Here is a 14,838-nt window from a genome sequence, read left to right as displayed (position 1 = left end):
CTTGGTGGGCCATTAGACGTTTTCTTGTAGGTAGAGGCTTAGTAGTAGTACGAAGACATAAGCTTGGATTATAGCAACGGCGACTTCTAGGAGGGTGAGCATTAAAAGGAGGGTGCCTGTAAGAATGGCTACAGTAGGCATGAGTGGGGCTAGGACGGCGGTGGCTGTGGCAATTAGTTGGATAAGAAGGTGGCCCGCTGTTAGGTTAGCTGTAAGCCGGACCCCGAGGGCGAGGGGTCGGATAAATAGGCTGATTGTCTCGATAATGATGAGGATGGGGATTAGAAGTGTCGGTGTTCCTTCTGGTAGAAGGTGTCCTAAGGCATGTGTTGGTTGATTTCGTATCCCAATAATAACGGTTGCGAGTCAAAGGGGTACTGCAAGTCCTATGTTTAAGGAGAGCTGCGTGGTGGGGGTAAAGGTGTATGGCAGCAGGCCGAGCATGTTAAGAGTGATTAAGAATAGTATTAGGGATGTAAAAAGAGCAGCTCATTTGTGTCCTCCTAGGTTCATTGGGAGAAGGAGTTGTTGAGTGAATCGGTTAATAAATCAACCTTGCAAGGCCAATAGTCGGTTGTTTAATCATCGGCCAGCGGGGGCGGGGTATAAGATTCATGGAAGACTAAGGGCGAGGGCAATTAGGGGAATTCCTAGGTATGTGGGGCTCATAAATTGGTCAAAGAAGCTTAGGATCATGGTCAGTTTCAGGATTGTGTGTTGGGGTTTTCTGTGCTTTGTGCTGTGGGTTCGTTTGGGAAAGTGTGGGCTAGGACTTTTGGGGGAAGGAATGTTAGGAAAATTAGTCAAGAGAAGATTAGGATGGCGAATCAGGGGGCGGGGTTGAGTTGAGGCATGTCACTAGGGGTGGTTGGGGGTCACCAGTCTTTAGCTTAAAAGGCTAACGCTTATGCCCGATTTAGCTTCTTAGTGAGGCGTCTTGAAGTATTAAGAGAGATCAGTCCTCGAAGTGTTCTAGAGGAACTGCTTCAACTACAATGGGTATAAAGCTGTGATTTGCTCCACAAATCTCAGAGCATTGGCCGTAGAATACACCGGGTCGTGAGGCAATAAAGGCTGTTTGATTCAGACGGCCGGGTACTGCGTCCATTTTTACTCCCAGGGCAGGGACTGCTCATGAGTGAAGGACGTCTTCGGCTGAGACAAGAATGCGAATGGGGGATTCAATTGGAATAACCATTCGGTGGTCTGCTTCCAATAGACGGAATTGGCCGGGGGTAAGGTCTTGGGTGGGGATTATATACGAGTCAAAGCCAAGGTCTTCATAGTCTGTATATTCGTAACTTCAGTATCATTGATGGCCTACTGCCTTGATTGTAAGATGTGGGTCATTAATTTCGTCCATGAGGTAAAGAATTCGAAGTGATGGGAGTGCAATTAGAATAAGGATTACTGCTGGTAGGACTGTTCAGATAATCTCGATCTCCTGAGAATCTAAGATAAACTTATTAGTTAGTTTGGTGGAGACCATTGCCACAATAATGTAAAGTACTAGTGTGCTGATTAGGAAGACAATTATTAGGGCGTGGTCGTGAAAGTGGAGTAGTTCTTCTATAACGGGGGAAGCCGCGTCTTGGAATCCTAGTTGTGAGGGATGTGCCATTCTAGCTGGTGCTTAAGACACGCGGGGTTTCAACCCACAATTCTGCCTTGACAAAGCAGTGTAATTGTTCATTTTACTAGTGTCTTATAAAAGAAAGTGGCAGAGTGGTTATGCGATTGGCTTGAAACCAATAAATGGGGGTTCAATTCCTTCCTTTCTCGTTAGTCTGCTTGTACTAGTACGAAGGCAGGTTCTTCAAATGTGTGGTATGGTGGAGGGCATCCGTGTAGTCACTCTACATTGGTTGTGGTTAGTTCTACTGACAGAACTTCTCGTTTGGCAGCAAATGCTTCTCAAATAATAAACAGGAACATGATTACTGCCACCAGGGAGACTAGTGATCCTATTGAGGAGACGGTATTTCACAGGGTGTAGGCGTCGGGGTAGTCTGAGTATCGCCGAGGCATGCCTGCAAGGCCGAGGAAGTGTTGTGGGAAGAACGTGAGGTTAACGCCCAGGAACATAACTGCAAAGTGGATTTTAGTTCATGTGCTGTGAAGCGTGTATCCTGTAAATAGCGGGAATCAGTGAACAAAGGCGGCTATAATAGCGAAGACGGCTCCCATAGAGAGAACATAGTGGAAGTGGGCAACTACATAGTAGGTGTCGTGAAGTACAATATCTAATGAAGAATTGGCTAGAACGATCCCTGTGAGTCCGCCCACAGTGAATAAGAAAATAAACCCAAGGGCCCATAGGAGGGGGGTTTCTCATTTAATGGATCCGCCGTGTAATGTAGCGAGTCAGCTAAAGACTTTTACCCCGGTTGGAATGGCAATAATTATAGTGGCTGATGTAAAATATGCTCGTGTGTCTACGTCCATTCCCACCGTGAACATGTGGTGGGCTCAAACAATAAAACCCAGTAGGCCAATGGCCATCATGGCTCATACTATTCCCATATAACCAAAGGGTTCTTTTTTACCAGAATAGTAAGCGACGATGTGTGAGATTATTCCGAATCCGGGGAGAATAAGAATATAAACCTCCGGGTGGCCAAAGAATCAGAATAGGTGCTGGTAGAGAATGGGGTCACCTCCTCCTGAGGGGTCAAAGAAGGTTGTGTTTAGATTGCGATCCGTTAGTAGCATTGTGATCCCAGCTGCAAGTACAGGCAGGGAAAGGAGAAGGAGAACGGCCGTGATCAACACTGCTCAGACGAACAGGGGTGTTTGGTATTGTGAGATGGCTGGGGGTTTCATGTTAATAATGGTTGTGATAAAGTTAATAGCCCCTAGAATTGAGGAGATCCCCGCTAGATGTAGGGAGAAGATAGTTAGGTCTACTGAGGCCCCTGCGTGTGCAAGGTTTCCAGCAAGGGGTGGGTAAACCGTTCACCCTGTTCCTGCACCTGCTTCTACCCCAGAAGAGGCTAAGAGAAGGAGGAAAGAGGGAGGAAGAAGTCAGAAGCTCATATTATTCATTCGAGGAAATGCCATGTCGGGTGCCCCGATCATTAGGGGAATTAGTCAATTTCCAAATCCCCCAATCATAATTGGTATTACTATAAAGAAAATTATTACAAAGGCGTGCGCAGTAACAATGACGTTATAGATCTGGTCATCCCCTAGAAGAGCTCCCGGTTGGCTTAGCTCTGCTCGGATTAAAAGGCTTAGGGCTGTGCCGACTATTCCGGCTCAGGCACCAAATACTAGATAAAGGGTGCCAATGTCTTTGTGGTTGGTTGAGAAAAATCAGCGTGTGATTGCCACAGGTAAGGTGGCCGAGGTAAGCGGTGGATTGTAGCCCCATAGACAGAGGTTTGAGCCCTCTCCTTATCAAGCCCTGGGGTGTTATCATATCAGATTGCAAATCTGAGGAAGCGGGCTAACTGCCTGCCGGGGCTTTTCCCGCCTGGTATACCTGCGGCGGGAAAAGGTAGATGAATGCTCGCTGGTTTGGGCGCTTAGCTGTTAACTAAGATTTTGTAGGATCGAGGCCTTCTCATCTAGTAAGGCTTTAGCTTAATTAAAGTGTCTGTTTTGCATATAGAAGATGTGGGATAAAGTCCTGCAAGTCTTATCAGGGGCTGGGAGATTCTCACTCCCGCTTAGGGCTTTGAAGGCCCTTGGTCTGAGGTGCTATCCTAAGCCCCTTAGGGGGTTAGTAGGGCAGTGGCGGCCGGGGTTAAAGGAAGAAGGGTGATTGTTGCTATTGTTGATAGGGCCAGAGGCATGGTGCTTTGAAGCAGGGGGAGACGTCAGGGTATTGTATTAGTTAAATTATTGGGGGATATAGTAAGGGTTATGGCGTAGGACAGGCGTAGGTAGAAGTATAGGCTGAGGAGAGCTGTTAGGGCAGCTAGCGTGGCTGTGGGGGCGAGTCCTTGTTTGGTTAGTTCTTGAAGAATTAATCATTTTGGTGCAAACCCGGTTAACGGGGGAAGGCCGCCTAGTGATAGTAAGACTAGGGGTACTAGGGCAGTTAGGGCAGGGGTTTTTGCCCATGAGGTAGCAAGGGTGTTAATGTTAGTTGAGTTGTTTAGTTTGAATACAAGAAATGTTGAGAATGTTATAACGAAGTATGTAAGGAGGGCTAGTAGTGTAAGGGAGGGGCTAAATTGAATAATTAGGATTATTCACCCGAGGTGTGCAATGGATGAGTAGGCTAGGATTTTTCGGAGTTGGGTTTGATTTAGGCCTCCTCAGCCCCCCACCAAGGTTGATATAAGTCCGAGGGCAATTATGGTTGTTGGGTTGGTGGGTTGGATTTGCATAATTAGGGCGAAGGGGGCTAGTTTTTGTCAGGTGGATAAAATTAATCCTGTAGTCAGGTCAAGTCCTTGGAGTACTTCGGGCAATCAAGAGTGAACTGGGGCTAGTCCAATTTTAAGTGCTAGGGCTAGTGTGATAATAGTAATTGGTAGGGGGTGTGACATTTGTTGGATGTCCCATTGTCCGGTTAGTCAGGCATTGGTAGTGCTGGCGAAGAGGATTATAGCAGCTGCGGTGGCTTGTGTAAGAAAATATTTTGTGGTTGCTTCAACTGCTCGGGGGTGGTGATGTTGAGCTATTAGGGGGATGATAGCCAGGGTGTTCATTTCAAGTCCTATTCAAGCAAGGAGTCAGTGGGAGCTTGCAAATGTAATAGTGGTTCCCAGGCCTAAGCCAAATAAAAGGGTGGCAAGAATGTACGGGTTCATTAGTAGAAGAAGGATTTTAACCAACATGTCTGGGGTATGGGCCCAAAAGCTTAATTAGCTGATTTTACTAGAAAGTGGTGTAGTGGAAGCACCAAGAGTTTTGATCTCTTAAGGACGGGTTCGAATCCCTTTTTTCTAAGGAGTTGGGGGGAGTTTAACCCTCATGATTCACTCTATCAAAGTGGCCCTTTAAATTCAGGCACAACTCCTGGGTGTTACAGTTGTGGGGGTAGGCCTGCAAATGCAATAGGAAGCGCTAGGTGTCAGATTACCAGAGCTAGTGTTAAGGGGAGGAAGTTTTTTCAGATCAGGTGCATTAGTTGGTCATACCGGAATCGGGGGTATGAGGCTCGAACTCATAAGAAGACGACCGAGAGGAGGGCAGCTTTAGTTATTAAATTTATTGCTGTTAGTTCGGGGATTGTTGGAATGTGTGAGGCGCCTAGGAATAGGGTGGCGGATAGTGTATTTATAAGGAGAATATTAGCGTACTCTGCGAGAAAGAAGAGGGCAAAGGGTCCTCCTGCATATTCTACGTTGAAACCAGAGACTAGTTCTGACTCTCCTTCAGTTAGGTCAAAGGGGGCGCGGTTAGTCTCTGCTAGGGTTGAAATGTATCATATTGCAGCTAGGGGCCATGCAGGAATAATTAGTCAGATGCTTTCTTGGGCAATGTTGAAGGTTTGAAGTGTAAAACCTCCTGTGAAAATAATGATGTTTAAAAGAATTAGTCCTAGGCTTACTTCATAAGAGATGGTTTGGGCGACGGCTCGGAGGGCCCCTATGAGGGCGTATTTTGAATTTGATGCTCATCCTGAGCCTAGAATGGAGTAGACGGCCAGGCTTGATAGGGCGAGGATGAATAGAACTCCTAGGTTTAGATCAACAACGGGGTAGGGGAGGGGTATTGGAGCTCAGAGGGTTAGGGCTAAGGTTAGGGCCAGTATGGGGGTGATTAAAAATAGGACTGGGGAGGAAGTGGAGGGTCGTACTGGTTCTTTAATAAAAAGTTTAACCCCGTCTGCGATTGGTTGAAGTAGGCCGTAGGGACCAACGACGTTGGGCCCTTTTCGTAGCTGTATATAGCCTAGGACTTTTCGTTCGAGCAGGGTGAGGAATGCGACGGCCAGAAGTACGGGGACGATAAAGGCTAAGGGGTTCAGGATGTGGGTGATAAGGGTTGAAATCATAGTTAAGGAGAGGACTTGAACCTCTGTGGAAAGGGCTTAGGTCTTTTGCAATGTCCAGGCTCTGCCACCTTAACATGCCATGTTCTTAGGCTCAGGGATATGCCCCTTTGTCTACTTTAGTTGTTTTCATTAGGTGGGGGTAAGGCATACCTTGAGCATGGGCCTTTTCTTTTCGGTCCTTTCGTACTAGAAGAAGATCATATCATAGATAGAAACTGACCTGGATTACTCCGGTCTGAACTCAGATCACGTAGGACTTTAATCGTTGAACAAACGAACCCTTAATAGCGGCTGCACCATTAGGATGTCCTGATCCAACATCGAGGTCGTAAACCCCCTTGTCGATATGGGCTCTGGAAGGGGATTGCGCTGTTATCCCTAGGGTAACTCGGTTCGTTGATCGGTAGTACCGGATCATTAATGGTCAGAGATTCTGTCACTTAGAGTGGCGGCTCTTGGTTGTAGAAGAAGTTCTTCCGTTCCACGTGGGGGTTTGGTTTTTCCCCATGGTCGCCCCAACCAAAGACATTTGAGCAGGGGGCCATTCGATTTTTCTGTTTGATTTCAGGGTGTTTAATTTGGGCTGCTTTGTGTCTAAAGCTCCATAGGGTCTTCTCGTCTTATGTTAGTATCCCCGCTTCTGCACGGGGAGATCAATTTCATTGACTTAGAGAAAAGAGACAGCTAAGCCCTCGTTATGCCATTCATACGGGTCTTCATTTAAAAGACAAGTGATTGCGCTACCTTCGCACGGTCAAAATACCGCGGCCGTTAAACATATAGTCACAGGGCAGGCGGGACCTCTTATTTTTTGTTTTGCAAGAGGCGATGTTTTTGGTAAACAGGCGAGGCTTGTGTTTGCCGAGTTCCTTTTTTCTCTCTTAGTCTTTCCTTGTGGGCACTCCAGTGTGGGGTTAACGGTCGGTATTTGAATGTTTTTCTAGTTTTTGGTTTGTTGTTCAATACCCTCTTTGATTGGGGCCGGTTAAGGGTCGGTGGGGGGTCCGTTCCGATGTACACTTGTGCAAGGAGAAAAGCGAGGGTTTTCTTATTACTCATATTAGCAGGGTCTCTCTCATGGTTGCATGAGAGGGCTTAGTAGGATTAGGGGGTTTAGATGGTTAATCAGTATATGGGGTTGGTGGATGTGTCTGAGCTTTAACGCTTTCTGTTGAGGTGGCTGCTTTTAGGCCCACTGGAGCACTTTTCCTTAATAATTGTGATCTTTACCCTCCTGGTAAAGTTGTGTCTTGTTTCAAAGGAGCTGTACCTCCTTCGACTAACTCCCTCGGCTTAGCCTGTATCCAGCTTGAGTGAAGACTGGGTTGGGTCGGGAAATACGAGGGGCTGAACTTCTATCCATTTCTTAGGCAACCAGCTATAACTAGGCTCGGTAGGTCTGTCACCTCTACTCAAAGTTCTTCCCACTCTTTTGCCACAGAGACGGGTTTGCCCTGTAATAGGCTGTCTTGGAGTAGCTCGTCTAGTTTCGGGGTGTCGAACTAAAGAACTCTATGCTCGAATAGTACTGGCTAAATCATGATGCAAAAGGTACGAGTTTAGATCTCTGCTTTTTTGGGCTTAAAATGGTTTGTTTCATTTCTCTTTCAGCCTTCCCTTGCGGTACTGTTTCTATTGCTCCTGAGTCTCTTTTCTGTCTCCCGTACTAAGAGGGAAAAATGGTTTGTTTGTTAAGTTTGGGGTATTTGGGGGTATTTATGTTTAATTGTTGGTTGGGTATGGCGGGCTAGCTGTGGGGCGTCAAGGTAATCCGATTTGCACGGATGTCTTCTCGGTGTAAGTGAGGCGCTTTCCTGTGTTTAGCTATACTTTGGTTTTTCCAAGTGCACCTTCCGGTACACTTACCATGTTACGACTTGCCTCCCCTTTGCAGTAAATAAGATTTTAGTTATTTAGTGATGGTAAGCTTGGAGAGAGTGACGGGCGGTGTGTGCGCGCTTCAGGGCCAGTTTCAGTGGGACGCTCTATTTTCCACTTACTGCTAAATCCTCCTTCAGTTGTATATTTCAGTACTAATACATTCGTATTTCTCTATGGTAGAGAATGTAGCCCATCTCTTCCCGCCCCATACGCTACACCTCGACCTGACGTTTTGGGTTTTATCAATTTTGCTTACTATAGGGCCTTCACAGGGTAAGCTGACGACGGTGGTATATAGGCGGGGAAAACAAGGGGGGGTGAGGTTGAACGGGGGTTATCGGTTCTAGGACAGGCTCCTCTAGGTGGGTCTAAAGCACCGCCAAGTCCTTTGGGTTTTAAGCTAATGCTCGTAGTTCCCGGGCGGATAGCGGGGTATATTACTATCAATGTTTAGGGCTAGGCATAGTGGGGTATCTAATCCCAGTTTGTTACATAGCTTTCGTGGGTTCGGGTAAGGGTAAAGCCACTTTCGTGATGGTTCTTCGTACCTTCGGGTGCGTATAACAGCTTTGAGGGCGTTCGGCTTTAGTTTGGATTGTTCCCTAACCACTCTTTACGCCGGTGACTATCAGCTTGGGTCGCTCGTATAACCGCGGTGGCTGGCACGAGTTTTACCGGCCCTCTTAACTTTGACTAAGTCAAGTTTTCACTTATGGCTTAATGTTTATCACTGCTGAGTTCCCTTGGGGGTGTGGCTGAACAAGGCGTCTTGGGCTGCAGAGCGTGCCTGATGCCGGCCCCTCAGCCCCGGGCGGGGAGATGAGGGCATTCTCACAGGGGTGCGGATACTTGCATGTATAAATCTAGTTAAAGTCGATAGTAAAGTCAGGACCAAGCCTTTGTGCCGGCGGGGCTTTCTTAGGCCCAATCTTAACATCTTCAGTGTTACGCTTTAATTAAGCTACGCTAGCTATGTGAAATAATTTAAATTAATGTAAATAAACACAATTTGGGCCATAAAACACCACTAGAGGTTTTCCTGTTTCCGGGGGGTTTTCAGGAATGATAGTGATCTCAGGGGTGTAGGGGGGTAGGGGGGTTTACGCGCGTAAGCCGGGGGGCATCTTAGATATTTGTGGAGTAATAATTATTCTTTATGCTCGTGATATCCAAAAATGCAATTCTTTATTGAATGACTTTTCACCATGAATACTATTTCCTTGCAAGCAAGGAAATGTTCAACCTTAATTTGTCATTTCTGTATGCACTGTGAAATGCAAGTTGAAAGGAAATAAAAAAAAGAGAACCCTTTGCCCCTTAGAAAGAACGCTCGGCTAGGTGGGTAACGAGTCGTATGTTATTCCACCATTAACTTATGTCTGGAAAAATCACTAAGGGAGGAGTAATATCAATATATGGACCTGAAATAGGAACCAAATGCCAGAAATAATTCAATAAGTGAAACCCCCACAATTTCTGTCCTTGACCATCAAGAAGAGTATGCATTAAGGAATCACTGTTGCTGGTTTCTTACTACATTAAGAATTTGAGGGTTGAAGAGATGGTGAATGCATGGTATAACTTAACATTAAGCAAGTTGTGTTAGGTCTTAAATGTCTAATATTATTTGAGTTATAAGTGTTTGTTAGTATTTCAATTATTATGCTTTATGTCCTTCTTCATGATGTGTTGATATATGAATGTTTTGATTCGATATAATAGTGATTAATATACGTATGTAGCAAAGCATTATTAATTAATGGTCTAATTCGGTTAATGGTGATAATACATATATGTCTAATAAATTTTTATAAGACATATATGTGGGGATGTGTGGGGCCGACAGAGAATAGTTTAGTTTAGAATCCTAGCTTTGGGAGTTAGGGGTAGAAGTTAGAATCTTCTTTCTTTGAGCACTAGGGGGGAGTTTAACCTCCGACGTCCGGCTTACAAGACCGGCGCTCTGACGCTGAGCTACTAGGGCACGATCATCGAAGGGCTTTGTTTTCTGCCCATGCTGCTAGGGGGGAGAGAACTAGGATTAGCAGGAAATAGAGGAAGGATGCTACTTGTCCAATAATAATGAAGGGGGCTTCTACGGGTATTGCTCCGATTCAGGTAAGGATAGCAACATTCGCAACTAGTGTTCAAAATAGGAGTCGGGTTAGGGGGCGGAACGTTAGTCCTCGTTGTTTTGAGGTGTGGAGGAAAGGAACCACTATTAGGACGAGGATAGAGGCTAGTAGGGCTAGAACTCCTCCTAGTTTGTTTGGGATGGATCGTAGGATAGCGTAGGCAAATAAGAAGTATCACTCAGGTTTGATGTGGGGAGGTGTGACTAGGGGGTTGGCGGGGGTGAAATTGTCAGGATCTCCAAGTAAGTTAGGGGTAAAAAGTGCTAATGATGAGAGGACAATTAGTAGGGAGGTAAATCCAAGAAGGTCTTTGTAAGTGCAGTATGGGTGGAAGGAGATTTTGTCTGCGTCTGAGTTAAGACCCACAGGGTTGTTTGATCCTGTCTCGTGAAGGAATACAAGGTGGATGAGTACCATGGCTGCAATAACGAAGGGGAATAGGAAGTGGAAGGCAAAAAATCGAGTTAGTGTGGCGTTGTCAACGGAGAACCCGCCTCAAATTCATTGGACTAGGGTATTACCTACGTAGGGGACGGCAGAGAGGAGGTTGGTAATTACGGTAGCACCTCAGAATGATATTTGTCCTCATGGAAGGACGTAACCTACGAAAGCAGTTATCATTACTAGCAGGAGTAATACTACTCCGGTGTTTCAGGTTTCTTTATAGAGGTAGGAGCCGTAGTATAATCCTCGGCCGATGTGTAGGTAGATGCAGATGAAAAAGAGTGATGCTCCGTTAGCATGTAGGTTTCGGATTAGTCAGCCGTAGTTTACATCTCGACAGATGTGGGCTACTGATGAAAAGGCTGTGGCAATGTCGGAGGTGTAGTGTATTGCTAGAAAGAGTCCTGTGAGAATTTGGCTTACTAAACAGAGGCCTAATAAGGACCCGAAGCTTCATCAGGTTGAGATGTTGGCAGGGGCGGGGAGATCGACTAGTGCGTCGTTTGCGATTTTTAGGAGGGGGTGGGTTTTCCGAAGGTTGGCCATTAAGGGTTCTTATAGTTAAAAAATAACGGTGGTTTTTCAAGTCGCTAGTCCTGGTTAGAATCCGGGTAGGAATTATGACTTATCTTATGTCTTTGTTTTTATTTGGGCTTGTGCTTGGTCTTATTGCGGTTGCATCCAACCCGTCTCCCTATTTCGCTGCCTTAGGGTTGGTGGTGGTAGCGGGTTTGGGGTGCGGGGTGTTGGTTGGTCATGGGGGGCCTTTTTTGTCTTTGGTGTTATTTTTAATTTACTTGGGGGGAATGTTAGTAGTATTTGCGTATTCTGCAGCTTTAGCTGCAGAACCCTACCCGGAAAGTTGAGGGAGTCGTTCAGTTGTAGGGTATGTTGTGGCTTATTCTGTTGGGGTTTTCTTGGTATCTAGTTGCTTTTGAGGGGGTTGATACGAGGTTTCTTGAGTTCCGGCTGATGAGCTTAAGGAGTTTTCTATGTTTCGGGGGGATATTGGGGGAGTTGCATTAATGTATTCTTTAGGCGGGGGGATGTTGGTTATTAGTGCCTGGGTTTTACTTCTTACCTTGTTTGTAGTTCTGGAGTTAACACGTGGTTTAAGTCGAGGGGCGCTTCGGGCAGTTAGGGTGTGGAGAGGAGAATGGCGAGTGTTAGGGTAAGTAGGAACAGGGTGAGGTAGGTTTTGATTATTCCTTGTTGGGTGTTGCTTGTCGTGGTAATTAAGGGAAGATTGGCGGAGATTATTGTTTTCGGCCCTGTTTTTTCGAGTCATGTCTGGTCAATCATTTGGTTAGCCATTGTTTGTCCAAGAATGAGGTTTATTTTAGGGGCCAGGCGATGAATAATTGCGGGGAAAAAGCCTAGTATATTGGAGAAATGGTGGAGGGGCAGGTGTGGGGTGGGTTTGAATTGTTTGCTTGTTAAGGAGGCAAGTTCTAGTGCGATGATAAGACCTAGGATTGTGACGATTAGGGCACTGAGTTTTAGGAGGGGAGGTATAGTTATTACGGGGGTTTTAAGGGGTGTGATATTTGAGGTGATCAGTAGGCCGGCGATGATGCTGCCTCACGCTAGACGTTTGATGGGGTTAAGTACTGTTGGATTATTTTCGTTGATGGGGGATAGTGTATTGAAGCGGGGGTGCCCTATGGTTACAAAGAAGACTACGCGCAGGCTGTAGATAGCGGTGAACGAGGTGGCTAGTAGGGTCAGGGTTAGGGCTCAGGCGTTAAGGTGGGATGTGTTTAGGGCTTCAATGATGGCGTCTTTTGAGAAAAAGCCTGCGAGAAAGGGGGTTCCTGTTAGTGCTAGGCTGCCGATTGTGAGACAAGAGGAGGTGGTTGGGGTGAGGTGGTGGAGACCTCCTATTTTGCGGATGTCTTGTTCGTCGTTTAGGCTGTGGATAATAGAACCTGAGCAGAGGAAGAGTATGGCCTTGAAGAAGGCGTGGGTGCAGATGTGGAGGAAGGCTAGTTGAGGTTGGTTTAGTCCGATTGTCACTATCATTAGGCCCAGCTGGCTGGAGGTTGAGAATGCAACAATTTTTTTGATATCATTTTGGGTGAGAGCGCAGGTGGCAGTAAATAGAGTTGTAAGAGCCCCCAAGCATAAGCAGACTGAGAGGGCGGTTTGATTATTTTCTAAGAGGGGACTTAGGCGAATGAGTAGGAAGATCCCTGCGACAACCATAGTGCTGGAGTGGAGTAGGGCAGAGACCGGCGTGGGACCCTCCATTGCAGAGGGTAGTCATGGATGTAGGCCGAATTGGGCTGACTTGCCGGTAGCAGCAAGAATTAGGCCTAGTAGGGGCAAGGTGAGATCAAAGTCTTTGGAGATGGCAAATATCTGTTGTATTTCTCATGAGTTTAGGTTTGTGGCTATTCATGCTATGGCCAGGATTAGTCCAATATCTCCGACTCGGTTATATACGACTGCCTGGAGGGCGGCGGTGTTGGCATCTGCTCGTCCGTATCATCATCCGATTAGAAGGAATGATATGATTCCTACCCCTTCTCACCCGATAAAGAGTTGAAATATGTTGTTGGCTGACACTAGGATGATTATAGCGACTAGAAAGGTAAGTAGGTATTTAAAGAATCGGTTTATGTTAGGGTCTGCGTGCATATATCATGATGCAAATTCTAGGATGGATCAGGTTACGTAGAGGGCAATGGGGATGAAGATGATTGAATAGTGGTCGAATTTAAGGCTGATATTGATATCAAAAGTGGCAGTGTTTATTCAGTTTCAATTGGTGATGATTACTTCTGCGCCCTCATTAAGAAATAGGAAGAGAGGAATTAGGCTTACTAGGAAGGCCATTTTTACTGCTGTTTTTACCTGGGTGAGGGCCCAGGTGTTTTCTTGTGGGTTTGGGCTAAGGGTTGTTATTAAGGGGTAGATAAGTAGTGTAAAAATGGTTAATAGACTTGAGGTCATGATGATTGTGGTAGAGTGCATAGCTGCTACTTGGATTTGCACCAAGAGTTTTTGGTGCCTAAGACCAACGGATGAGCTGTTATCCTTTAGGAGCTCGAGTGAGCCTTGGGCTTTAACCAAGGTGGCGAGGATTAGCAGTCCTTGCTGCTGCAATGCCTCTCTCGGTGGGCAAGAGGACTTTAACCTCTGTTTTTAGAATCACAATCTAACGTTTTGTTTAAACTATGCCTACAGGCAGTTCAACCTCAGATTAGCTCAGGTTTTATGATAAGCAGAATTAGGGGAACTAGGTGTAGGGCCATGAGGAGATGTTCTCGAGAGTGGGAGGGGTCTAAGGCAATAATATGTGTTGGTAGGGGCCCTCGTTGTGTTATTAGGAATATATAGAGTGAATAGCCGGCGGTAATAAGAGTGCCAGTGCCTGTGAGGAGCAGGGTTCACCATGATCAGTTAAATAAGGAGGTAATGATTATTAGCTCTCCTATGAGGTTGGGAAGTGGGGGAAGTGCCAGGTTAGCTAGGCTGGCAATAAATCATCAGGTGGTTATTAGGGGGAGGACCATTTGTAGGCCGCGGGCTAGAACTATTGTTCGGCTATGGGTTCGTTCGTAGTTGGTATTTGCAAGGCAAAATAGTGCGGAGGATGCAAGTCCATGGGCAATCATAAGGATTAGGGCACCGGTAAAACCTCAGGGGGTTTGAATTAGAATACCCCCTGCAACTAGGCCCATATGGCTGACTGATGAGTAGGCAATGAGGGACTTAAGGTCTGTTTGACGTAAACAAATGGAGCCAGTTATGATAATACCTCAGAGTGCAAAGATAATAAAGGGGTAGCTTAGTTCTTTGGTCAGGGGGTCTAGTACAACTATTATTCGCATCATGCCGTAGCCGCCTAGTTTAAGGAGTACGGCGGCAAGAATTATTGATCCGGCAATGGGAGCTTCGACATGTGCTTTCGGGAGTCAAAGGTGGACTCCGTACAATGGCATTTTAACTAGAAAAGCCAGAAGGCAGCCTGCTCATCATAGTTTGTCTGCATAGGATGCTAGTTGAAGGGGTTTGGCATATTGAAGGGTTAATATTGAAAGGGTGCCTGTGTCGTTTTGTAGTAAGAGGAGGGCTACTAGGAGGGGTAATGACCCGGCTAGGGTATAAAATAAAAAGTATGTACCTGCATTAAGTCGTTCGGTTTGGTTTCCTCAACGAGTAATAATAATAAGGGTGGGGATCAGGGTGGCTTCAAATATTACATAAAATATGATGATTTCTGTGGCGCTAAAAGCTAGAATTAAGAATACTTGCAGGGAAGTTAGGAGTGAGATGTACATTCGTTGGCGGTTTTGGGGTTCGGGGGCTATGTGGTTTTGGCTAGCGAGGATTATTAGGGGCAGAAGTCAGCAGGTTAGAACCAGGAGGGGGGTTGAGAGGGGGTCTGTTGCTATGAATGTATTTAGTGTGGATCAGCCT

The 14,838-nt window shown here is 46.0% G+C and overlaps 1 non-coding gene across 1 annotated transcript; it reads right to left on the bottom strand.

Annotated features, from left to right (window-relative positions):
- Positions 1 to 7,786: 7,786 nt before the first annotated feature.
- On the bottom strand, positions 7,787 to 8,736 carry LOC144538407 (18S ribosomal RNA). The gene has a single exon (XR_013504273.1). It is a non-coding gene; the product is annotated as an 18S ribosomal RNA (ribosomal RNA).
- Positions 8,737 to 14,838: the final 6,102 nt, after the last annotated feature.

Source organism: Centroberyx gerrardi, unplaced genomic scaffold (genome assembly GCF_048128805.1).
Source record: "Centroberyx gerrardi isolate f3 unplaced genomic scaffold, fCenGer3.hap1.cur.20231027 Scaffold_153, whole genome shotgun sequence".
NCBI lineage: Eukaryota > Metazoa > Chordata > Actinopteri > Beryciformes > Berycidae > Centroberyx > Centroberyx gerrardi.
This window is presented reverse-complemented; position numbering and strand designations above follow the sequence as displayed.